The sequence below is a fragment of the Octopus sinensis genome, linkage group LG2 (assembly GCF_006345805.1).
Source record: "Octopus sinensis linkage group LG2, ASM634580v1, whole genome shotgun sequence".
Lineage (NCBI taxonomy): Eukaryota > Metazoa > Mollusca > Cephalopoda > Octopoda > Octopodidae > Octopus > Octopus sinensis.
In genome coordinates this window covers 155060801-155086187 of record NC_042998.1, presented here as the reverse complement: position 1 = coordinate 155086187, position 25387 = coordinate 155060801, and the positions used below count along the sequence as shown (strand labels likewise).

Sequence of the window (25387 nt, the reverse complement as noted above, 5' to 3'; positions counted from 1 at the left end):
ATTTAGCTTAAATTGTGCTTCATTAGACCATAAAATCTTTCTCACCAGCTCTTCATCCTTGCCTTCAATGTGTTGAAACCACTCACAAAACTGGATTCTTCTATTTTGAACTGTCTTCATTAATTGCATATAATAATCTCTTTTAAGAATGCACCATATGTTTGTACTGCTTCTGTTTCATGTGCAGATTGTATGATAGACTTCTGTGGCACCATTGCTGAGGAAATAGCACTTGTTGCTGTACAAGGTCTGCTGGATTTTCCTTTATGCATATCACACACAGTACCATGTGCTTCAAACTTAACATGAATCTATGAAATTGTCAAATGTGTTGGAGTTTGTGTTTCAAACTCACAGCTCCAAAATCTTGGGACTTCAACAACATTCTCAAATTTGAAATACCACTTTAAAATAATCTTACATTCCTTTAAAACTGATCTTATGTTCCTCAAATGATAATCATGTCCTCTATGTTGTAGACATCACTTGATGCTACAGCTATGTTGGTAATGCCATCTGTTGAGAAAATGTCATACTACAGTAAACAGGGTTGTTGCAATTTGATAAAACAGTGTAAGAGATATTTATATTATTTACATTATTTACATTTGACAGATATTTGTTCTCATCTTGTTGTTAACATAACGTTTCGGCTGATATACCTTCCAGCCTTCATCAGGTGTTTGGGGGAAAATTCGAATCTGGGTTCTCGTTCCTAAGGTATTTTTCGATGTTATTATTATTATTATCATTATTATCATTATTATTATTATTATTAGTCAGGTCATATGGTGTAGTGGTTAAGAGTGTGGGCTACTAACCCCAGGATTCCAAGTTTGATTCCAGGCAGTGAACTGAATAATAATAATAATAATAATAGCAACAACAACAACAACAAATACCTTAGGAATGAGAACCCAGGTTAAAAATTTCCCCATAGATACCTGATAAAGGCTGGAGGGTATGTTAGTCAAAACGTTCTGTTAACAACAAACAAGTGTAAATAATGTACATAATTCCTCATCTCTTAAATATAGAACAGAGATATTTATATTTATAGAGGTACTTATATGAGTTAAATATTTATACAGATTTTTTCCTTTCCTGAAGTGTGTATAAGTTTTTTGGCAGAATCTGTACATAGGCAATAGGTGAGATAGGTATGCGGAGTGTAGAAAACACATAGTAGTGCTCAAATTAATTTTATCTCTAACTCTGAATTCTTAATCCAGGGTAATGTCAAGAAAAGCTATAAGACAAATCCAAATTGGACTGAAATGGAGGTAGTAATGCAGATAAACACAGTTAGCCTAAGTTATAAATATATCTACATGGATCACAAAAAATATAGAATAAAAATATGAAGAAAATATGCAATTTCTTAACTTGACAGCTGTTTCAGGAAAATCAGAATTAAATTATAATCATAATTTGCTGATGAAATGTGCATGTATTGGTATGTAATCAGTAACCAGTTACAATGTGTCTGGATTCCTTCATCAATAGAACATTGGCAAATATGGTTTATATAGTAGTATTACCTAAATCATGTGGTTAAAGGGAGGGAGGAAGCAGAAAGAGATCAAAGGTGAGGGGAAAAGGTAGGAGAGCTTCTAGGACATAAGAAGAAAGGAAGAAGGATAGAATACAAGAAATAGAGAAGAAAGAGTGGGGTGAGATAAAGTTAAAATCATCCTTGAGAAAGCAAACATCATGGGTGGTCAAGTTAAGCATACCATAAAGCAGTTAGGAATGTCAACTGACCAGAAAAAGAAGCAGGAAGAGATAAGCATTGAACTAAAAGAGTAGGTGCGGGGGTACCATTGGAGAAAAGTATGTTGATTAATGCTATTTTTAAAAAAATTGAAGGTCACTGAAACTGATTTCTTTCAAACTTTTCATGCTAAATGGCCTTCATATGAGACCTTTAAATATGAAATATTTTTTACTTGACTCCAATATTTGCTGAATTATGACCATTTGAAATTTTGAAAAAAAGTTACATTTTTTCAGTTACTCCAATAACTTTGAGAAATCATATCTCGTCTACTACTTGAGCTAAAAAGCTCATCTTTTTCTTTTTTTTTTCTTTTTTCTTTTTTTTTTTTACATTTTAAAGCATTTTTAAATAGGTCTACAGCTTTTGTTTAGTGTATTTTTTCCTTACAATAAAAATAATAAAGTTTCATAGGACAAAAGATGTGGTCATTGATCTTTTTTGAAATTTTGTCCAAATATTTCCCTGATTAGTCATAACTCACATAAAAAAAAATTCATACTAGCATCTCAGTAGGAAGTATTTTTAAAAAATATAATTATAGTGAAAAGTAGTGACATTATCAAACATCGCTTACTAAGCATGACAATTTGAGCTTGAAGGAAACAACTAAGTGCTGATAATCAAAATAAGTATTTTTATTATTTCAGTAATAACATCTACTTTAATTGTAACTACTCTTCAGCTCTGCAACGTCAGTGGTGGCAACGCTATTGCCAATACTTAGAATCATCAAACAAATTGTTGGCATCCCCATCACCTAAGGGGCTACTCCTGATAACTTAGCAGATGAAGCCACATATCCCAACCTCCAACTCTTGCCTTGCTTTAAATGATTAGGTACTTGTTAGATGAAATTCTGAAATCTTCAAAATTTAATGAAACAATTTTCTTGAAATTAATAATTGTGATGCATTTTTCACTTCTTTTTCTGTCAAACTACATGTTCTTCATGTAGCAGTTCTGGGGATCAAATTTACAAAGAATGTCTAAATAACCCAGTATCCCAGAAAGTCAGATATTTTTATCTGACTTTCTTGGATACAGAAATGATGATGAGGGTCCTTTAGGTTCAAGAAAGGTGAGTTCTACTTGCATAGTTTCTGGGTATGTTTCTAGAACACAGGCTAACCACCAGCTACCATCATAAATTGCCGCTACAAACCCTTTTATACCCTCAAATTGAATAGCATCTTGCATGGAGATTCTAATTTTAGTATAATTATCTATTGTGGATATCATTTTTACCTTAATTTCTGAAGGTGAGTTTGGGATGCAGCTTTTGTGTCCCTGGAATTGTTCCTGCATTTCTAAATCTCTCTCTCAATAGATTTTCCTCATTACGCATTTCATCATTTGAGGAATAGATAGAATTAATTCCAGGGATGTTTTACTGACCATAATCATAAAGTTGTGGAGTCATGATTTGTTCATTGAAAAGGCATTGTAAACTTGCCTGAGCTGCCATTCATTTAATTGTACCTCCTAAGCCATCACAAAGTCCCTTGCCTTGAGAAGTAGCAAAGAACTCTGCATCAGTTTGGAAAGCTACAGAATGGTAGCATAAATTTATAAAATTTTTACAATTTTTATATTGTGAAGCAGTACCATCAGAAAAATAGATAATTTTGTTGATATTAAAGGCTTTGCCCCAAAGAAAATCTATCAGCTATTTTTGGAAGAGATAGACTGCTACTGTATCATACTTCAGACAGTCAGATATAATAACAACATAGATGTTAGTCACATCATTGTTTTGTTTATAATAACAAACAAATGGATGCATAGTGGCTTGGGCATTGCTCCTATGAAATCCTTGTACAACATCTTGCAAGATGAATGAATAATTCACTGAAAAATCTGCTATGACTAAAATTTCTCCTTCACTTAAATATTCTTTTCTTCAAGTTCAAAATTTAGGTTATTTCTTTGCAATGAATTCATGCATTTTATGTACTTTAAGCTTTTGACAGAAAATTTCAACAAAATCATCTGTTGATTTTAATTTTCTAGTATTGTTCTGTCTGCTGTTAGCCATTGCTTATACTGTACTTCATCACATTAAACATTTCATGTAAGAATTTTTTAAGCTCTTCTAGTAAAGAATTACAATTTCAATAGTTGCCTATGTAGCAGTCATTTGTTGTTGGATTGTAAGTAATTGATTCCAAACATTGTTTATAATCAATCAAGTGTAACTTCATATCCTTGGTTAAATCAGATAGTTTCATGCCAGAAATCATTAGTTTGACATTCTGATGAATGGTGCATACACATACATTATGTGTACTTGCACTACTTACAAGTATGTATTCTTTTGGCCTTAGCTCTGCAAATTTTTGGAAACTAATTTTGATTTCAAGATTTTTTGATTTAACCATTTGGCATTCAGATTACTCAGTTAGATGTAATGCTTATTTATTCACATTGTACTGAGTTTTCAATGATGCAATTTTTTGGTTTTTAGAATGACACTGTATGGTAGGTGTGAGAGGCTGGATCTGGCCAGTTGGAAAATATAAAAAAGGTAGAATATTTAGGCTGGATATGGCTGGTTTAAACGCTAAAAGGTTAAACAATTTGGAGACTTCCTTTAAGTTACAAAGTATGAGGTACTTTTGCTCATGGACTCTTTTTCCATTTTTTTTTTACTGATTTTAATCCTTTTTTCTTGGCATAGCTCTGCTTACTTCATTTTTATAAATCTGAGAAACACAATTGGCAGTTTCTTGAGGAAATGTGCTTTTTCTATGGCTAGGATGTGATAAAATCTCTTGCTCATTGTCTAGCCATGTAATCAGGTATATTGAACTCCTTTGGGATTTTTCTGAAAGACCAGCTCTTTGGCAGAATTGTCAAAATTTGCAGTTTTTCTGATCCTTTTTCTGTTGTGAATTTTTCTTTTAACTGTTTCATTATTTCACTTTCAGGGTGATGATCTTTTTCTTTTGATGATTCATTGACTTCCCTTCTATGATTTGCATCTTTTGAGCCTTTTCAAATTTTTTCTCTTTTTTCTCAGCATACATGATGGTAGTATCTATCTATTTTTTTTTTTTTTTGGTGAGGAGATTCTCCAATTTCAGACAGAGCGTTGTTGAGGATCTCTAATTCTGCATTTTCTTCTATGAATACATTTGTTGATGAAGTCACTTCAGTGATAGTTGATGTATCATCTCTCATATATTCTATGATGGTTCAATTTGAAATGTGGGCAAAGTTTTTCTGCAAAAGTCACATATTTTTTGTCCTTGCTTTAGGATATTTTATTGCAAAATCTGCTGTTATTGTTCTTAAACCTGTTTTCACAGGTGCTTTATGCTTTTTAAATGGGTCACAACACTTTTCTTGCTTAGCTATAAAATCTTTCTTTTAATCCTTCTGTAACCAGGAATTAACTAAAATGGTCATATATATATATATCTAATCGGAAAAAAAAAGAATTAAGTAATTTAATTAGGCTGTATAACGTGAATCATAGTCAAGAGAAGACCTTATAACTACAGCTCCCACTGAGATCCCAGTATGAATTTTTGTATGTGAGTTGGGACTAGGTAGGGCAATATCTGGACAAAGTTAAAAAAAAATCAATGACCACATCTTTTGACCGATGAAAGATCAAAGGTAAAGTTTTAGGTCAACTTTTTTACTTTTATTGTAAGGAAAACATTCACTACACAAAAGTTGTAGACCTATTTAAAGGCTTTAAAATGAAAAAAAATAGACCTTTCTAGCTCCAATAGTAGCTGAGATATGACAGCTTTGTGTAACTGAAAAAAATGTCACTTTTTTGAAAATTTCAAATATTGGAGTCAGGTAAAAAAAAATTTCATATTTAACCCTTTCGTTACCAAACCGCCCGAAAAAAATTTTGGTTAATGTGACCAAGCCGCCCAAAACTGCCCGAATTTACCTATTCATATTTAAATGAGAATATCAGAGCAAATCTCTTTAGTACATTCATGAAAACACGTATTATACTTCGTAAAGAGTTCAACTACAGTTTTGTACAAAAATCGAAGTGTAATTTTAATTCCGTGAATTTTGGGAGATTTTTTTCCGAAATTTGTTCCTATTGTGTTTTCAAAATTTGTAATTCTGACAAAAAATGGATACGAATTTCATTATATCAAGCAGCGAGTCAGAATTCGAAGGATTTTCTACTGAAGACCTTCATAAATCTAACTCTATGACTGAAAAAAAAAAGCACGTGGTATTTGATAATGAATCTGATGTTTCATTTTCCAAAAGTGAAAACAGTGAATCCGAGAGCTCCAGCAGCAATAAAGAAAATGAATTGGCACCTGAATGGAGTGAAAATTTAAAAACTGTTTCTTTCGGTGATTTTTCTGAAGAAACTGGACCAAGCCACAGACTTTCCCAGGAGAGTAAAGCCTTAGACTATTTCTTTTTACTTTTTCGAATGAGCCTATTTGAAATCATTATGGCAGAAACAAACCGTTACGCTAAATGTAAACAAAAAGAATGAAATTAAGACTATTTTGCCATAAATATTATTATGGGTATCAGAAAGTTACCCAGAATAACAAATTCTATCGTAAAATTTTGTTGTATACCCAATTGAATATTAGCTAATAACCCATTTTCTATAGCGATGTTTGAACAAAATTTTAATAATTTTATATTTTGTTGAATTTACCTGTATCTACCTGCAATTAGAGTCACTTTGTGACAAAAATTATAGTATAGAATTGGTTGAGAACATTTCATTAAATTATCTTCCAAAATTCACGTTGATATATTGATAAATAAAAAAGTTATAGTTGTTTAATGAAACCAGACTAAATTTATGATTACGTTAGAAATTAATTGAAACACATAAGGGGTGTATTTTGGTCAGAAATATAGTAACGAAAGGGTTAAAGGTTTCATAAGAAGGCCATTTAGCATGCAAAGTTTGAAAGAAACCAGTGTCAGTCACCTCCGGCACCTGCATTGATTTTGCATGAAACAACCCAGAAAGAGTATGTGCTACAAGGAGAGTTAAAATTGGTACTTACATGTTTGGAGATAGTAAAGAGATTCAGCCACATGTAGGGAAAATAATAAAGACTTAACATAATGAGCAAATGTGGAATAAAACTTATGTTCACATGAGAAGAATATGTCATATAAATGGTGTAAAATAGCAAGCAATTCCCAACACCATAAATTACAAATGTGATGGTTAGCATTATATGGAGTATCCTCTCAAACTTTGGAGCAGGACAAAGTATAGGAAATGTCCTGGGACTTGAGGTAGTGTATATATATGTAGCTAGGGAAGTCGATAGTTTAGAGGTTCTACTTGAGAATGAGCTCAGGTGAGCCTGGTAGCAATACTTGAAATCAACAGTGTCACCAATGTAGACCCAAACCTGGTGGGAACATAGGGTTAGGACCCAACATATATCACATTATAGTGTAAATAAAATCCATCTAACAGACATAGTAGGGAGATCTGACAATTACAGGTTTTTCCCACTACTAGTGGGCTTATATTTAATCTGCTCCCATGCTGATTCACACAACCAGTTACCCCTGAGGTAGGACCGAAGGTGTTATCATTTCTAGTATGGAGCTGAGAGGGAGCATTACTATAGTCACAAGTTTATGGATACACAAACAAAGGGCAATGACACTAATATCACTGTTGTTAAAGTGGGTAAGATTCTTGAAACTTATAGTATTAGTATCTCCTAGGTCAGGGTAGGGGTCAGATGAGCAGTTCATAGAGCCCACAATAACGCAGCTGAGTTTGCATCTATGATAGATTCCCTGTTAGGGGTTGTAGAGTATGAGATTTGTTTAATGTGGGGTAATATTTATGGTGTGATGGGAAATCAGATCTTAGGATTTCAAAAAATGGCTTGGGTAAAGATTTTAGCTGAAGAGAGAATGGGGGTGCAAGCCATAAAATCTGCTTTCTGCTCCTGGAGGTTTTAAAATCTGGTGTAGCATTGGACTGGCCAACCTGGGGAGGTTGAAGATTATTCAACCTCTGGGACAGCCAGAATACTGGACAAGTGTTGACTGCAGGGCATTTTCTACTGACTTATTGTAAGGGTAATAGGCTTTAGCATGTAAGTCAAGAGTCACATCTAAGGAGTCAGCTACTTTATTACTGTTTTTGAATGAGATAGCTTATAATTTTTTAAAAACTTGTGGAGCACCTTCTAGATGCATTCAACAGACAACCAAGACATATCTGTGGCTGTGAGGAGAAAATTGTCCTTATATAAACCTCGAGATAGGCTAGGTATACATTGTATATTTGAGAGAGAAGAAAATGTCCAACCCAAGCAGAGTAACCCGAGCAGAGTCCAAGGAATCCATTGTAAAATCAAAGAGGTCTGTACAGGAATTACAGGACCAATATTTGTTATTAAAAGACAGAAGTGTTTTTATAGCTGCTAAGATAATGTTGATATCCAGCCAAGAGAGAAAGAAGCAAAAATTAGGGCCTTATTTAGTAGAATAGAGGATATGAAAACATAATTGCTCAATATATCAAATTGAAAAAAGTATGCATGAGATTTTTTAGAAAGAGAGTGGAACCAGGTGATGACATCACCAGTGCTGATCTAAAGGGAAAGTTTAACTTTATTCTTCACTAAGGACATAATCCATCCAATAATGCATTTAGTAATGTGACCCAAATTAGATTTAGTGGGACAAATAAACCTTCATTGAAGGCTTATGGTTCTTCAGAGTGAAGGGGAGGGGTCAAGGTGTATAAGATTCCATTCAGTCAAGTAGTCCAAGGTCATAATCAGCTTACAGTGGAGGTCATTGATATCCTTAAGATCATTTTGGTTAGCATGCTTATAATTCCTATGCAGTTCCTTGTTACAGGAGGGTACATAAGTTCCTGGTCTTAATATCATCATGTAACTGGTTACATACCCATGACTTTTTGCACATTTCATCTGCAAATAATAATTATTATGATTATTACATAACTCTGGACCTCCTGAAACAGCTGTTGAGTTAAGAAATTACATATTTTCTTTGAATTTTATTCTGTATTTTTTGTGCTCCATGTTAATATATCAAACCTAATTGTATTGACTTCCATTACTACCTCTCTCTCTCTCTCTTTATACACACATACACACACATATATATTGGTGTTTTTTCCAGAAACTGTAGCAGAGAGTTTGTTTTGTGACTTGTGTTTCATGTCACTGCATTATTCAGGCAAAACAAAGTCTCAGCTTCAGTTTCAATTAAAAAAAAACCATATTTTCTACACTATATTATTGAACAACCTTTTTCATACATTCAGTATAAAGCAACATGTGTGGGTGGGTGTATGTACATTAAGCAGCATACTAAATATATATATATGCACATTAAGCCACAAAGTGTGTGCGTGTATATATATATATATATATACAGGGTGCAATGAGTAAATTGTCGCCATTTTATATTTTTGATTTTGTCAACTACACAGTATAGTAGGGTCAGTTGGGCACTGTCTGAGAAAAACAGCACCATGACACAATTTACTCTACTAGAAATTTGGAAATGACACGCTGTACTGCTTGGCATTCATGCTGGAAGCTCCAGTGCAAACATTTCAGAGTGTTTGGGTGTTAATCTGAGGATATGTACCGAGAGTGATAAAAATCAAACATCCAGTCAACATCATGGTGTTTGGAGTGATCACTAGTGATGGTGACATTATACTTCTATTTCTATACGGCCTCAGACTCAACACAGAGGCCTACATTAAGTGCCTGGAGGAGGTAGTGCTGCTCTGGGTCAAGAAGGTGGCTGGTAGAAGACTATGTCTAGCAACAGGATTCTGCACCATACCACACAAGCAGGAGAACCCAGTCATGGCTGTCAGACAATTTCTGCAACCACATCACCCCTAACATCTGGCCACCTAACTCCCCACACTGTAACCCACTTAATTGTTATGTGTAGGGTGCAGTTGAGTGAGAGACCAACTAAACTCCTTGTTACACCAAAGATGAACTGAAGGCAAGGATTATGGCAGCATTCACCAACTTAAACAAGGAGACCAACCAGAAGAGTCGCAGGAGATTCCGTAGTCGTTTGGAGGCCGTAGTTGATGCCAATGGCGAGTTTATTGAATAGATTTACTCTTCAGTAAATACTTCATATTTAGCAAAAAAAATTAATTTTTTTAACTAAACAGTTTGAAACTTCGTATACTGGTGTAAGTTCTCATGCTGAACATGGTTTACTTCCAACATTTTATGACAAAATTTCTTATTTTAGAAGTTATTTCATATTAAAGTTGTGAAATTTGGCTAATTTTAACCAATCAACGATGTGTATTCAGCTGAAGAATGCTACTGCTGTTTGCGATAGTAATTGAAGAGTAACAACTTCTGGGTCATCTGTATTAAATGTCACCATTCTGTTCTATTTCATTTTTGTTTACTGCCTGTTGCATATTACATGCTTTTTTTTGGCTTTTCGATTGCCTCTTTGTACATTTACCTGTGTTAATTTTGTGATTATTTTCACCAATCTGTTGTATTTTATTTTTGTTTACTGCCTGTGTTGCATACTACATGCTTTGTTTGCTTTTCAATCACCTCTTTGTACATTTGCATTTTCACCATTCATACAAAGAGGCGATCAAAAAGCAAAATAAAAAAGGAAGTAAAGCGTGTAATATGCAACTCAGACAGTAAACAAAATTAAAAATAGAACAGAGTGGTGACATTTAGTAGAGACGACCTGGAAGTTGTTGCTCTTCGATTACTAGCTTTCTTCAGCTGAACACACGTCGTTAATTTGTTAAAATTATCCAAATACAACTTTAACACAAAATAACTTCTAAAATACAAATTATGTCAAAAATGCTGAAAGTAAACCATGTTCAGTGTGAGAAATTACCCCAGTATATGAAGTTTCAAACTGTTTGGTTAAAAATTATAATTTAAAAATCAGTGAGTGAAGCTGAAGAGATCCAGATGGTGTAAGTAAAGTGGGAGTCAACAACTTCATTGAAGAATTTAGTGTGAAGGCTGGAATACATCAAGGTTTAGTTGTCAATCATAGTCCTACAGACCATTACAGAGGAGTTTAAGGCTAGCTGTACATGGCAACTCATATGTGCTGATGATCTAGTGCTCATAACTGAATCCAGAGGGAATTAGGGAGGAAATCCCAGTCATGGGAGATAAATTTGGAATTGTGAGGTATCCTAGTAAACTTAGCTAAGACAAAACTTTTAGAATGTAAGAAAGGAGACACTACCCTTGTACCTTTAGAGGAACAACTTTGCTTGATATGCCAAAAAGAAGTAGGTACAAATTCTGTATACTGCACTCAATGTAAGCTATGGACACACAAAAGATGTAGCAGAATCAAGCAGACTAACAAAGAGCATAAACTCTCTGTATGACAGATGCACTGGGGTAGTATATTCTAGAACACCCTGGTGGTCTCTAAGGAAGCTAGGAGTAGACGAATGGTTTGTTACAATGGCTTGTTACAATGATGCTATGTACAATGATGGTGTCAGTAAGATGAGAGTCAGCCATGAATGCAGTGAAGAATTTAGCATACAAGTAGGGATTCAGTTCTCTCTCTCTCTCTCTCTCTCTCTCTCTCTCTCTCTCTCTCTCTCTCTCTCTCTCTCCATATGTACCTTTACAGCAAGACACCTGTTTCTATCTCTCTTGTCATACTCTAACCTTTCATTTTCTGACACAATATCACCTCCTCTCTCAAAGATTTGTTGTCTTGCAAGTTTCTTGGTGACCCTGCCACTGCTGGTGCCATGTAAAAAGCATCCAGTCTGCATTGTAAAGCAGTTTGTATTTAGAAGGGCATTCAGCTGTAAAAACCATGCCAGAACTGACCTTTTCTCTGCTGATGCCACCTGAAAAGCACTGTCCACTTAGCGAGGTGGTTGGTGAAGGGTATCCAGTCATAAAACCCATGCCAAAACTGTCACAGAAGTCTGGTGCAGTTTTCTGCCTGACCAGTTCCTGTCAAACCTTCCAACCCATACCAGCATGGAAGGTAGACATTATATGATGATATATGTCCCAAATGCATCAGCTTTTTGAGGTCATTTTTATGAATTTAGAAAAAGATGCATAGCTCATAAAAGAAAAGCTGTATATAAAAACAAGTTGGTACAAAAAATCTTGAGAATCCTTTTATCACACCTATTCAATGAATTCACTGTTAGTGTCAATGACTGCTTCAGTACAGAGTTGGAAACAGTGACATCCTGAATCAGATGATTGTTATCAATTTTGAACATAGTGCTCGTTATGGCAGTCTTGAAAGATTGTATGATGTTATGGAGGTGTTGATTGGCCTCTCTCTCGACTTATGCCTCATGTTAATTGAGGTCTGGTGAGCTAGGAGGCCGTGTATCTGGGAGAACATGATCATAGAAATTGGCATTAATCCATACTTGAATTGTCCTAGCCTTATGAGATTGTGCAGAGTCTTGTTGGAAGACATACTATCTTCCATTATGTTCTCTCTCCAACACCTCCGTGTAGACAGCAACATTGACTGTGAAAAACAGTGAGGAGGTATGACATCTCTGTTGTTGCTGATGACTCCCAGAATTATCACAGTTGCTGGGAACTTATATGCATGATCATTTGAACCTTATTTGGATTTCTGCATTACCATCTGTCATTCCTTCAGTTTACCTTTTGGTCCTGATTGAAGTTTTTCTCATTGGTGAAAAACTAAAGCATTCTAGCCTCTTGATGCTTTAACTTGTTTTGCAAGTGCTTTGCATGCGTTAAACAATTCTTTCTTGCCACATTTATCATTAACTGACTCCTCCACATCACAAATGACTTGTACCAGATGCCCTCATGCACAACTCTTCTGAGGATGCACTCTGAAACCTTGAGATCCTTTGCAATGGCTCTGAATGACTTTCCAGGGATTTTGTCAATTATTTCTTGGGTGATATTAGGATCCTGTGCATATGTTTTGTGTTTAGTTGCTGATGCTAGATCCCTGTCAGTAGCTTCCAGTTCCTTTTAAACTTTGATAGTGAAGGATTGGGCAGCATTCAGGAAGCAAGCTATCTCTGTATCACTATGCTGTGCTTTTAAGGCAATGATCACAGTATAGCTTTTCATTTACTGAATCAACGTGAGGTCTGACATTATTTATCTAAAGTTTGAAGAAAGTTCTGAAAAGAGGTATCCACTGGCAGAGAGACATTACTGTTATCTCTAGTGTCTGAGCATCTACCATTGACAAGATCAGGGAAGGCTGAAATCACATGAGTGGGTGTCACTGGCAATATAAACAAGAATGCTTTTATGCACTGAAAGCCAATATGAAAGTTTCTCTCATGGTAACTATCACAGTCTTCTATGTTGTAATGCAACATCCATTTTTAAGTGGGAATAATTATTACCTTTTGCTATTAATACTGTTTATGTTGCTAATAGTTATGTTTACATATATATATATATATATATATATATATATATAAACATCTGCATGCACACACATGCATTGTGTTTATACACAAAAAGGAAAGGCTGGTTATGAGCTGCTAGGAGAACAAAACGTATGTACTTCAAAGAGTTAGCAGTAAAGCAGGATGGGCAAGAGAAGGGGATAAAATGGTCCATACACATTATTATTTTCTTAATAATATAGAGCTGCAAACACAGCCATTACTGTTGAACACTAGATGGAAACTACTGAAGGATTAACAGGCTAATTGCTCCTAATGGAAATATATATTAAAGTAGTAAATATAGTGATTGCTATTAAATGCTAGATGAAAACTACCAAAAAAATTAACAAGCTGTTTACATCTAACAAGAAGCATATTAAGGCTGTAAAAATTTCAATTGTTATTAAACACTAGACAAAACTATCAAAGAATTAGCAAATCATTTACTACTAATGCAGATATGTATTAGGTCTATAAAATTAGTGATTGCAATTAAACACTAGACAAAAACTACTAAAAAATTAACAGGCTATATAACACTAATGAAATTATGTACTATTTACCAGAAGCTGTAGCAGCAATAATAATGATGACCAGACTACCTGTGACCCATTGAGTCACCAATAATTCAAGATACCCGAAAAACCACATATCTCAGGAACCTGTGGTCCAATTCACACAAAACTTGTTTTATTCTGTTTGTAATCACATTTCAATGGTATCTTACTTTCAAAGCATTTTTCTTATTATGTGCTGGTGTGGCTATTTATAAATGTACCTAAAAAAATGCATATCTCGGGAACTCATGGTCCGATTTACGCAAAACTTGTTTTATTCCGTTTGTATTCACATTTCATTGAAACCTTACTTTCAAAGTATTTTCTCATTATGCGCCAGTTTGGCTGTATTACATTACAGACAAGTATGCACACAAGCAAGCATGCAAACAAAACTATCCAGGTGTTCACAGTAAAGGGCAATAACTCCAGGTTTCACTGCTTAAATTTGTGGAAACAAACCCCCAAAAAACGCATAACTCAGGAATCCACAGTCTGATTTACACGAAACTTATTTTATTCTGTTTGTATTCACATTTCAGGGGTACTTACTTTCAGCTTATTTTCTCATCCTGCATTGGTTTGGCTGTTTTAAATTACAGATAAGCAACTACACTCTCGGAGTGGTTGGCGTTAGGAAGGGCATCCAGCCGTAGAAATTCTGCCAGATCAAGATTGGAGCCTAGTGCAACCATCTGGTTCACCAGTCCTCAGTCAAATCGTCCAACTCATGCTAGCATGGAAAGCGGATGCTAGACGATGATGATGATGATGACAATTATATAATCAAGCAATCACAGACTTTTAGTATAATATAGATAGATGATAAGCACAGTGGTTGTCATTAAGCTGAGGAGAAAGAGGGTGATGTAAAATGATTGATTTGTGGGATTATATATTAACAAGACTCAAAACTCAGCTGAAATTGTTGATACTTGCTCACTGTCTTCCTTAGTAAGATTGAGCTGTAAACTGATTTTCAGCAAATGCTCGATGAAAACTACCATTAACAAGCTATTCAATATTTGTGTGCATAAATATAACTGTATGTATGTGTATGTATGCTGATATTCATGTATATATACATGCGTAAATATTTGTACTTGTTTCTGTGTAAATATGTGTGGGTGTATGCAATATGTAAATATGAGTACATATATGTATATAAGTCAGTATGTATGGATTTATGCAGGTATTTGTATATATGTACATGTGTATGTTTCCCAACCACATGTATGTATGTATTTGTGTGTCTGTGTTTGCCCCCCACCATCACTCGACAACCAGTGTTGGTATGTTTACGTCCCTGTGGTTTCTCAAAAAAGACCGATAGAATAAATACCAGGCTTACAAAGAATAAGTCCTGAGTTTGTTTTGTTCAACTAAAGGCAGTGCTCCAGCATGGCCACAGTCAAATGACTGAAACAAGTAAAAGAATACACACACACACACACACATAAAGATGAGCTGGCAGAATTGTTAGCACACCAGACAAAATGCTTACTGGTATTTTGTCCATCTTTCTGTTCTGAGTTCAAATGCCACCGAGGTTGACTTCACCTTTCATCCTTTCATGGTCAATGAAATAAGTAGCAATTGACTAACCCCTTCCCCCAAATCTCAAGCCTTGTGTCTATAGTAGACAGGATTTGTATGTGTGTATATATATATATATATATATACATACATACATACATACATACATACATACATACATACACACACACACACACACACATACACACATACATACATACATACATACAGTCATAGATTGGCTAACCAAAAACTCAGATTTTTCAATTCTATTTTACTATTGTTCTATTTTACTCATGGTTCCGGGTTCAGTCCCACTGCGTGGCATCTTGGGCAAATGTCTTCTACTATAGCCTCGGGCTGACCAAAGCCTTGTGAGTGGATTTGGTAGACGGAAACTGAAAGAAGCCTGTCGTATGTATATATATATATATATGTATGTGTGTGTGTCTGTGTTTGTCCCCCTAGCATTGCTTGACAACCGATGCTGGTGTGTTTACGTCCCCGTCACTTAGCGGTTCGGCAAAAAGAGACCGATAGAATAAGTACTGGGCTTACAAAATAATTCCCGGGGTCGATTTGCTCGACTAAAGGCGGTGCTCCAGCATGGCCGCAGTCAAATGACTGAAACAAGTAAAAGTAAAAGTAAGTATTATCAACATTTGCTGTTTCGTTAAATTATGCTACCCAAATCCAAAAAGAATATTTTTCTCCCTCTTGTTCTGACCACCTTAACTCTGGTACCCCCTCTCTCTCTCTCTGCCTCATTCTGTCTTTCTCTCTCTCTCTCTCTCTGCCTCACTCTGTCTCTCTCTCCCTCGACCTCACTCTGTCTCTCTCTCTCTCTCTCTTTTGATTACCACTCTTTTTGCCAATACTTCTTCCTCCACCACCACTCCACCCTATATAAACTAGCACATGCACTCGGATTCCCCTTCTCGATTTTTTTAATACCTCCACCGAAAGAATCCATACCCAGAAGATGCTCTCATGTAAATTTGCTAGTTCACGGCACACCCGCCCTCTCACCCCCTCCACCTGTACCGGAAGTTCCTATCCTTTGGCTGTCTCCCATGAACACTTGTAATGGCTTTATGCCATCCCCACTCCTACTTAGGGTTTATCTCCTGTGTAAGGTAGTGATCATACAGTGCATAAATATGATGGTATAGTGTATGCAGGTTGAATTGAAGGCTATTGTTTGTTTATGAATTCTGCCAAACACAAGCTTTCTTTTCAGGTACATGACGCTGCTGTCCCCCATCCCAGGGTCTCACAGGCCCATACCTCCCACACCCTCAGGGTTGGCACTATCAACGTTGGCACACTGAAAGGTAGGTCTGGTGAGATTGTTGAGATGCTTGAACGGAGATGTGTCGATATGTGCTGACTCCAAGAAGTAAGGTGGAGAGGAGGCTCTGCTAGGTTCCTCACAGGCAATGAACACATGTACAAGACTTTCTGGACAGGGAACACTGACAGGGTTGGGGGCGTGGGTATACTGCTTGTGGAGAAATGGGTTAAGGTAATCGAGGTAGTCAGAGTATGCGACAGAATACTTAAGATTAGATTAGTCCTTCATCATGGGTTAGCAACCATTATCTCGACCTATGCCCCTCAGCCGGGGCTACCCGATGGACAGAAAGACTGATTTTATGACACCCTCTTGCAGACTAACTTGTTGACAAATGACCGGGACCTTTTCTTTGTGGCTGGTGACTTCAATGGACGTGTTGAACAACATACAGGGGGCTTCCATGGCATATATGGAGGCTAAGGTTTTGGTTCACACAATGAGGAGGGAACCAGGCTGCTGGAGATCTGCGATGCAAATGATCATATGGTTTGCAATACTAACTTCAGGAAATCTGCTAGTCACCTACCATTCTGGCTGACACACTAGTCAAATTGACTACAACCTTGCCAGAAAAAGGGAAAGATGGCTACTTATAAAGGCTAAAACCTTCCCAGGTGAAGAATGTGCCCCACATTATAGACTGGTAGTTAGCGACTTCAGGATCAGGGCTAAATGGATGCCCAGAAGACGACCAGTATGGCGGAGAAGGGTCTGGAGACTTAAAGATCCTGCAAATGGACAAAGATTTAGCATACTAGCATTAAAGACCCGTCGTTGCCGGGTCATAGTGCTAGTGCATGTATATATGTGTATATATATGTGTACATATTACATGTACATCTATATATATACATCTACACATAAAATACAAAATACAAAGTTATATCTTGATATCACTAGTGATAACAATACTCAAAATATATAACAGACTGGAATTGTTAGCCCGTCTCTTGTAATTTCGATCAATTGTATTTTGTCCTCCCTCTTCTATAGAAGTGTGGCTACAATCCAACGGCGAAATTCATTTTTTGACTTTCTTCTATCAAAGACATTTTAACAAAAATACTTCCGTGTAAACGGTGAAAATATTGTCAATTTTCCCAAACAGGGACATAATTCAATTTTTAAACTATAACCAAAGCTCCTTCTCCCAAAGGGGGAGGGTTATGGTTTACAATTATTTAACAAATGCAACACAACAACGCTTCCCTTACGAGGAACCAACAAACGTGATAACAATAGTTAAACAGAAATGATAATAACAACGAACCTTACGGTAAACCAAAAAGCAGTACTCTGTTGAAGCTATAGGCCTTTATGGATCAGAAATAAACTAACAGCGATACTCAGTAGAATGCTTAATGCTAGCTAATTAGCAAATAATCTAATGTAAAAGCCATGCACACCACCATCTGGACTATTCCATTTCTCCACTTAAATTTTATTTTTTATTTATTCCCATTCATGTGAAACCACTGATTCAAGTTCAAGTCATTGATGCAATTTTATACCAATTGCTATATTTTTACTTTTGTTATGTTACGATAATATTATACTTTAGTTTGATTTTAATTATTACTTACTACATATAATTCAATTATTATTATTTTTATTGTTAAAGTGAAAGTATCTGACATAAAATAGAGAAATGTTTTTGTTTCACTTTTAACACATAATACTGAAATAGTGGAGAAGATATGATATTGCTATGGGCTCGCTCTAGGCAAGAAGTTGAACATTTTTTATTGCCCATGAAACTACATGGACCCTAAGTAAGGCATGTGTAAAATTTGAATGAAATTGGTTGTGTAGTTCTCAAGTTTTAGGGAAACACACAGACAGACAGACAGACACACATTCTCAGTTTTATATATATAAAGATTACTTGAAGCCTTTGACGAAATAGAAGAGGATATAGCTTCACACGATATAGAAGACAACTGGAGGTTTCAACAGGACAATCTGCTAAGGGCCACTGACCAGATCTGTGGATGGTACAAAGTCCCCTCTCAACCCAGAAGAATATGTTAGTGGAACAATGTTGTTGACAGGGCTATTAGAGAAAAGAAACAGGCTTGGAAGGACTGGAAGAACGGTGGTAGTAGGGAACTGTATTAGACTGCCAAAAGGGAAGCTGGGAGACAGGTTTATTTAACCAGAGGGGAAGCCGATAAGAAAAAAAATTTGCCAGTGTTCTGTGCTGTGAGGACCAAAGACTCAAGATATTTCGTGTTGCAAGACAGTGTGTGAGAGAGAATCGTGATGTCGTAGGAGAGAAATATGCCCGCATGGATGATAGTTCACTTGCACTAAACGAGGCTACAAAGAGAGATTTGGAGATGCCACTATGAAAGGTTGCTCAATAAAGAAAATGAATGAGAGAAAGAGAGTCTGCCAAATGTCGACCCAACAGAGGGACCAGCTATCCGAGTTGACAGTGCCTTGGTAGATAAAGCAATTAAGAGTATGAAGACAGGGAAAGCCCCCGGCCCATGAGGAATCACTACAGAGATGCTCAAAATATCTGGTGGTGTTGGCTATAGCTTAGTCACCCATATAGTTAACCAGGTGATACACGAAGGAGTCATACCCAATGACTGGTGTAGCAGCACTATAGTCAACTACTACAAAGGTAAAGGTGACACTTTAGATACAAATAATTACAGAGGTATCAAGTTGTTGGATCAGGTAATGAAGGTCACAGAGAGGGTCATAGCCCAACTAATTAGGGAGAGAGTCAGTTTAGATGAGATGCAGTTTGGGTTTGTGCTAGGGAAAAGACCACTGATGCTATATTTCTGGTAAGACAGCTGCAGGAGAAATACCTAGCCAAAGATAAACCTCTGTACCCTGGCTTTAATTGACCTGGAGAAAGCCTTTGACAGGGTACTCCGATCTCTTATCTGGTGGTCAATGAGAAAACTAGAGATAGCTGAATGGTTAGTGAGAGCTGTGCAAGCCATGTACATGGATGCTGTCAGTAAGGTGAGGGTTGGCAATAAGTACAGTGAAGAATTCCGGATAGAGGTTGGGATCCACAAAGGTTTAGTCCTCAGCTCCCTCCTATTTATCATAACAGGAATTCAAGACAGGATATTCCTGGGAGCTCCTTTATGCTAACGACCTTGCTCTAATTGCTGAGTCCCTATCAGAACTAGAGGTGAAGTTTCAGGTGTGGAAGCAAGGATTAGTATTGAAGGGCCTTAGAGTCAACCTAGCTACAGCCAAAGTCCTAATAAGTAGGAAGGCAGACAAACCACAAATCCCTTCAGGTAGATGACCCTGCTCAATCTGTAGAAAAGGTGTAGTTAGAAACTCTATAAAATGTATCCAGTGTAAGCTATGGACACATAAGAGGTGCAAGCAATGTCAAAGGAAGGCTAACTGGAAACATAGTTTTTGTATGTGGCAGATGCTCAGGAGCAATAAACAGTGAAAATGGGCAGAGAACAACTTCCACCACGTTCCAGGGAGAAAAATTATCAGTAGTTGATAGCTTCCGTTACATAGGTGACCAAGTCAGTAGCAGGGGAGGTTGCACTAAAAGTGTAGCTGCTAGAATAAGAATAGCCTGGGTAAAGTTCAGAGAGCTCTTACCTCTGCTGGTGACAAAGGGCTTCCCACTCAGAGTAAAAGGTAGACTGTATGACGCATGTGTACGAATAGCCATGCTACATGGCAGTGAAACATGGGCCATGACTGTTGAGGACATGTGTAAGCTCACAAGGAATGAAGCCAGTATGCTCCGCTGGATGTGTAATGTCAGTGTGCATACTCAACAGAGTGTAAGTACCTTGAGAGAAAAGTTGGACCTAAGAAGCATTAGGTATGGTGTGCAATAGAGACGACTGTGCTGGTATGGTCATTTGACGAGACTGGATGAGGATAGCTGTGTGAAAAAGTGCCACACCCTAGTGGTTGAGGGAACCTGTGGAAGAGGTAGACCTTGGAAGACCTAGGATGAGGTGTAAAGCATGACCTTCAAACATTAGGCCTCACCGAGGCAATGACTAGTGACCGAGACCTTTGGAAATATGCAGTGAATGAGAAGACCCAGCAAGCCAAGTGAGACCATAACCCATGGCCTATGCTAGGGGTGTAACCAGTTCACTTACACGTACCTTTCCTTCATTCGGCACTAAACTCTGCTTGTGAAGACCTGTTGAGGCAAGTGAAATTGAAATCAAATCAAATTCAATGACTGGCACCCATGTCAGTGGAGTGCTAAGAGCACCATCTGAGCATGGTCATTGCCAGACTGGCATGTGAAAATGCTGGTGGCACATGAAAAAACATTCGAGCAAGGTTGTTGCCCATTCCGCTGGACTTGGCTCCTGTGCAGGTGGCATGTAAAAAGCACCATTTGAGCGTGGCCATTGCCAGTACTGCCTGACTGGCCCTTGTGCCAGTGGCACGTAAAAGCACCCTCTACACTCTCGGAGTAGTTGGCGTTAGGAAGGGCATCCACCTGTAGAAACTCTGCCAGATTAGATTGGAGCCTGATGCATCCATCTGGTTCGCCAGTCCTCAGTCAAATCGTCCAACCCATGCTAGCATGGAAAGCGGACGTTAAACGATGATAATGATGATGATGATAAAAGCTCATAGGCTGTAATGAAAGAAGTTTGATAAACTATAATTAATCACTCGTGTAATTAGTTAATTATTCCATTAAGAGATATTTAAAGTGAAGTTTATTCAGCTGCAGTTATAAGGCATTACTTAATGCAATCATTCAGATGGCAACTTGGTGCACTATATCGGCATGTTCCTTTATCCAAGCATCAAAGTTTCAAGTAAATACATAAATATATACCTAGATTTTATTTTGGCAAATGTAAAAAGACCCCCTTTATGACCATGGGATTGCACCTAGAAAATTCCCCTCCAAGGTACAATTTTGGGCAAATTTGTTTATGGAAAACCAGCAGTTGCCCATGCATACCAACCTCTCCTCTTCATGCCATAAATGTTGTACAAGAGAAAGATAAAGGCTAATATAGCTTGATGCTAGTGACATTGCAACTCATTTATACAGCTGAGTGAACTGGAGCAACATGATATAAAGTGTCTTGCTCAAAAACACAAAGCACAGCCCAGTCCAGGAATTGTGATTGTGGGCCCAACACTCTAACCACTAAACCATGCACCTTTATATCACTACATATGTAAATATTGAAAAAGAATTTGGCAATATACTGCCAAACTCCATATATGAAACAAATACCTGAGGGACTTATATTTTGACAAGAAGCAAACCTTTCAGTAACTACTTAACTTCAACAGTAAAACTTTATAAAACATTTTCACTTCATCCTTCTATAAGCAACTTATACATTCTATGAGACCATTGTCTAGCTCATGCTTGTATGACAGATGGACTGATCCATCCCATTGCTGTGTCCACCTACACAACTCACCCTATTACTGTTACTACATTATCCACTCCCTATCTCCTTCACACTAATTTCTGAAATTACTTTTCCCCTCCCCTCCTCTGTTTTTTCTACTTTGACCCCATTTTGTCATTCTCTCAATTATCATCCTCTCATATAAAATCATTCCTTTCTGTCATTGGATACTCTCTTTTGCTTTGCAAACTGCAAGGTAACCACAACAGCTTGCAAAAAGTATACTGCGCAAAAAGTATCCAGAATTAAGTTGTTGCTAATCGACCCAAACAGCAACAATGCTAATATCTTTAGTCTAAGTTACTTAGAGCTGATGCCATGAAAATTGCATCTGGTACACTATAAAGTGGTAGGTGTAAAAAGAGCATCCAACCATAGAAATTATGACAAAGATGGGCATAATATGATAGAATTGAAAGAAAATAACCCACATGAGTTATTTCCCTTTTGTCACATTTAGAATGCACATGACAGAAAGTGGCTGCTACCCAAAATAACATATCTATGTGGAATTAAGAACATGGTTTTTGCCTGAATGATGTATGATATTCTGAACATTAACATGCATGTGGTTTAGTGGTTAGAGTATTCAGTTCGTGATCATAGGGTCGTGAGTTCGATTCCCAGTGGTGCATTGTGTCCTTGAGCTGGACACTTTATTTCATGTTGCTCCAGTCCACTCAGTTGGCAAAAATGAGTAGTACCTGTATTTTAAGGACCCAGCCTTGCCACACTCTGTATCACACTGAATCTCCCTGCGAAGTATGTGAAGGGATACATGTGTCTGTGGGGTTCTCAGCCACTTGCACATTAATCTCACGAGCAATCTGTTCTGTTGATCAGATCAATTGGAACCCTTGTTGTAACAAGCAACGGAGTGCCAGTATGTAGTAACATGTTATTCATTTGATGAAATTTGAAGTAACATCCTATAAATCATATTTAATAATGCTTTCTAATTTTGACATAAGGTCAGCAATTTTGAGGAGAAGGGATGTTGCAATACCTTAATCCCAAAGTTCTGTATAATTTCATATTGATACAGACTATAGTGTGTATGTGTGTGTGTGTGTGTGTGTGTGTGTGTGTGTGCATGTGTGTGTGTGTGTGTGTGTAAATACACACACATGTATATGCATATACATATAAAAATTTTATATATATGACTAGGCACAGGCACCTGAGGTAAGTGCCCTCTGCTGTAGCCCTAGGCCAACCATTATCCTGGGAGGAAAATACGGTTGACAAAAACTATGAAATTTATTGTGTGTGTATGAGTATGTATGTGCATGTATATAAATATGGATATTCTATACTTGTCACTTGAGATAAATAGTGACTATTTATATAGGTAAATAGTGACATTCCTTCATGACATTGTAACTGATTGCTTTGTAGTCTTGAAGACTGCTGGAATAAAAAAAAACCCTTACTATAAAAACAGGTAATGGTTGGCAACAGGAAAAGCAACTGAATGTAAAATCATGCCTCTAATAACCTTCTGTTCGAATCCCTACTAGCATGGTAAAACAGATATTAAATGGAAGAACACACTAACACACACGGACTGTTGGAAATGCATATGCTGCTGACAACCATAGGCAGCCAGCCTGCCAAGTTTGTTTACAAATATTCTTCATTATAATTACTCTTGTTCAATTATTATGTGAAACTGTATTGAACAACTCAGCAATATTTTATGATGGTTGACAAATTCAAGCAGCATGCCTGCATTATATTTTGCATAAAGCTCAACACATCTTTAACAAAAACCATCAAAACCCATCAAAATGCTCTGCCTAGCTTTTGGTGAATATTGTATGTTGAAAACAGGTTTTTGAGTAGTATGCATGTTTCAAAGCCAGTTTAACATTGGTTCAAGATGATGGTTGTTCAATGAGATCAATCCCTAGCAAAATGCCAGAAAATGTAAAAAAGATTCTTGAACTCATCAAATGTTACCAGCTTTGTCACATGATTAAAATCATTTATGGAGTCTGCCATAAGATTCCCATGCATTGTGTTGGTATGATGTTTGTCCTCTTACTTATGGCATACAATCAAAAGCTGGTATATCAGATGCATTAGAAAGCTTTGTAAGGAGGATAATGATGACCCAATTTTTATCACTAGAATCATCACAATGATGTAAATTTAGTTTATGACTGCACTTCAGAGTTAAAACAGTAGTCATCACAGTGGAATGGTCTGTCAAGACCAAAGAAAGCACAGTAGATCCGAAATGTATTGAAAAGCTGGGTTGTCACTTCTTTTCAATATTAAGGGCATTGCTCATCATGAATTTGTTCTCGGCAGTTTAATGAATTCAGATTTTTACTGCTATGTTTGAGATGCTTGAGAGACATGTGATGAAAGTAAGTATAATTATGGCACAACTACAATTGGCTGTTGTATCATAACATTCCCATTTACACCTCTCTCAAGATGATGCTGTTTTTAAAAAAGAACAAAGTGATGAGCTTTATATCTTTCATACTTGCCTGACTTATCCCCCTGTGATTTTGCTGTATTTCCTCAAATGAAATTGAAGTTGAAGAAGATGACAGGAAATCTGAAATAAATTTCAAGTAATATTAGATGGTCTTCAAGAAGACCTCTGCAGTGTTTTTGAGGTGCAGAAGATGCACTTGGAATCTTGATATACTTTCTTAAAATAGCTATTTTGAGGGGTATGGTACCTGAATATAAATACATTATTTACTGGAGTACACATATATATATTGTTTAGGCCACCTGATCCACAAACTTCTTCTGATTCCACAAAATTCAAATGTGTGTGTGTGCACATGCATGGGTGCATGTATATATATATATATATATAAGAGTTCTGTGCCATGCCACATAAAAAGCACTCATGCCAGTGCCACTTGTGTGGTGCCACATAAAAGCCCCCCAACACACTCTGTAAAGTGGTTAGCATTAGGAAGGGCATCCAGCCATAGAAACCATGCCAAATTAAGCTAGAGCCTGGTATAGCTCTCTGGCTTGCCAGTATGGAAAACAGATGTTAAATGATGATGATAATTTAGATGATATTGTAAGGTATTGTGATTCCTTACAAGCTTTTTCAAATTAAAAATTATGTATACTAAGTAAAATATATTGAATTTCTAAAGGAAAGAAACAGGAATGAAAGTAATAATATTACATTGTGTGAGTGTTGTATGGGGAAAGAAAGCATAATTTGTCTACCTTGTGGGTTCTTTCATGGCATTGATCATTTTCTACCAGTTAATATCTGTAGGTACCTTACCAGCTTAATCTCTAGCCAGAACCAAACAGAAAATT

The 25387-nt window shown here is 36.7% G+C and overlaps 1 protein-coding gene and 1 long non-coding RNA gene across 2 annotated transcripts in view; one reads left to right on the top strand and one right to left on the bottom strand.

The window, feature by feature from the left end:
- LOC115226447 overlaps positions 1-25387 on the top strand; it is a 577012-nt gene that overhangs the window by 390183 nt on the left and 161442 nt on the right. The gene's annotated exons all lie outside the window — the stretch shown is intronic.
- Positions 15370-16851, bottom strand: LOC118762065. The gene is made up of 3 exons (XR_004997849.1): positions 16702-16851; positions 16229-16233; positions 15370-15381 (listed from the first exon to the last, which is right to left on the bottom strand). It is a non-coding gene; the product is annotated as an uncharacterized LOC118762065 (long non-coding RNA).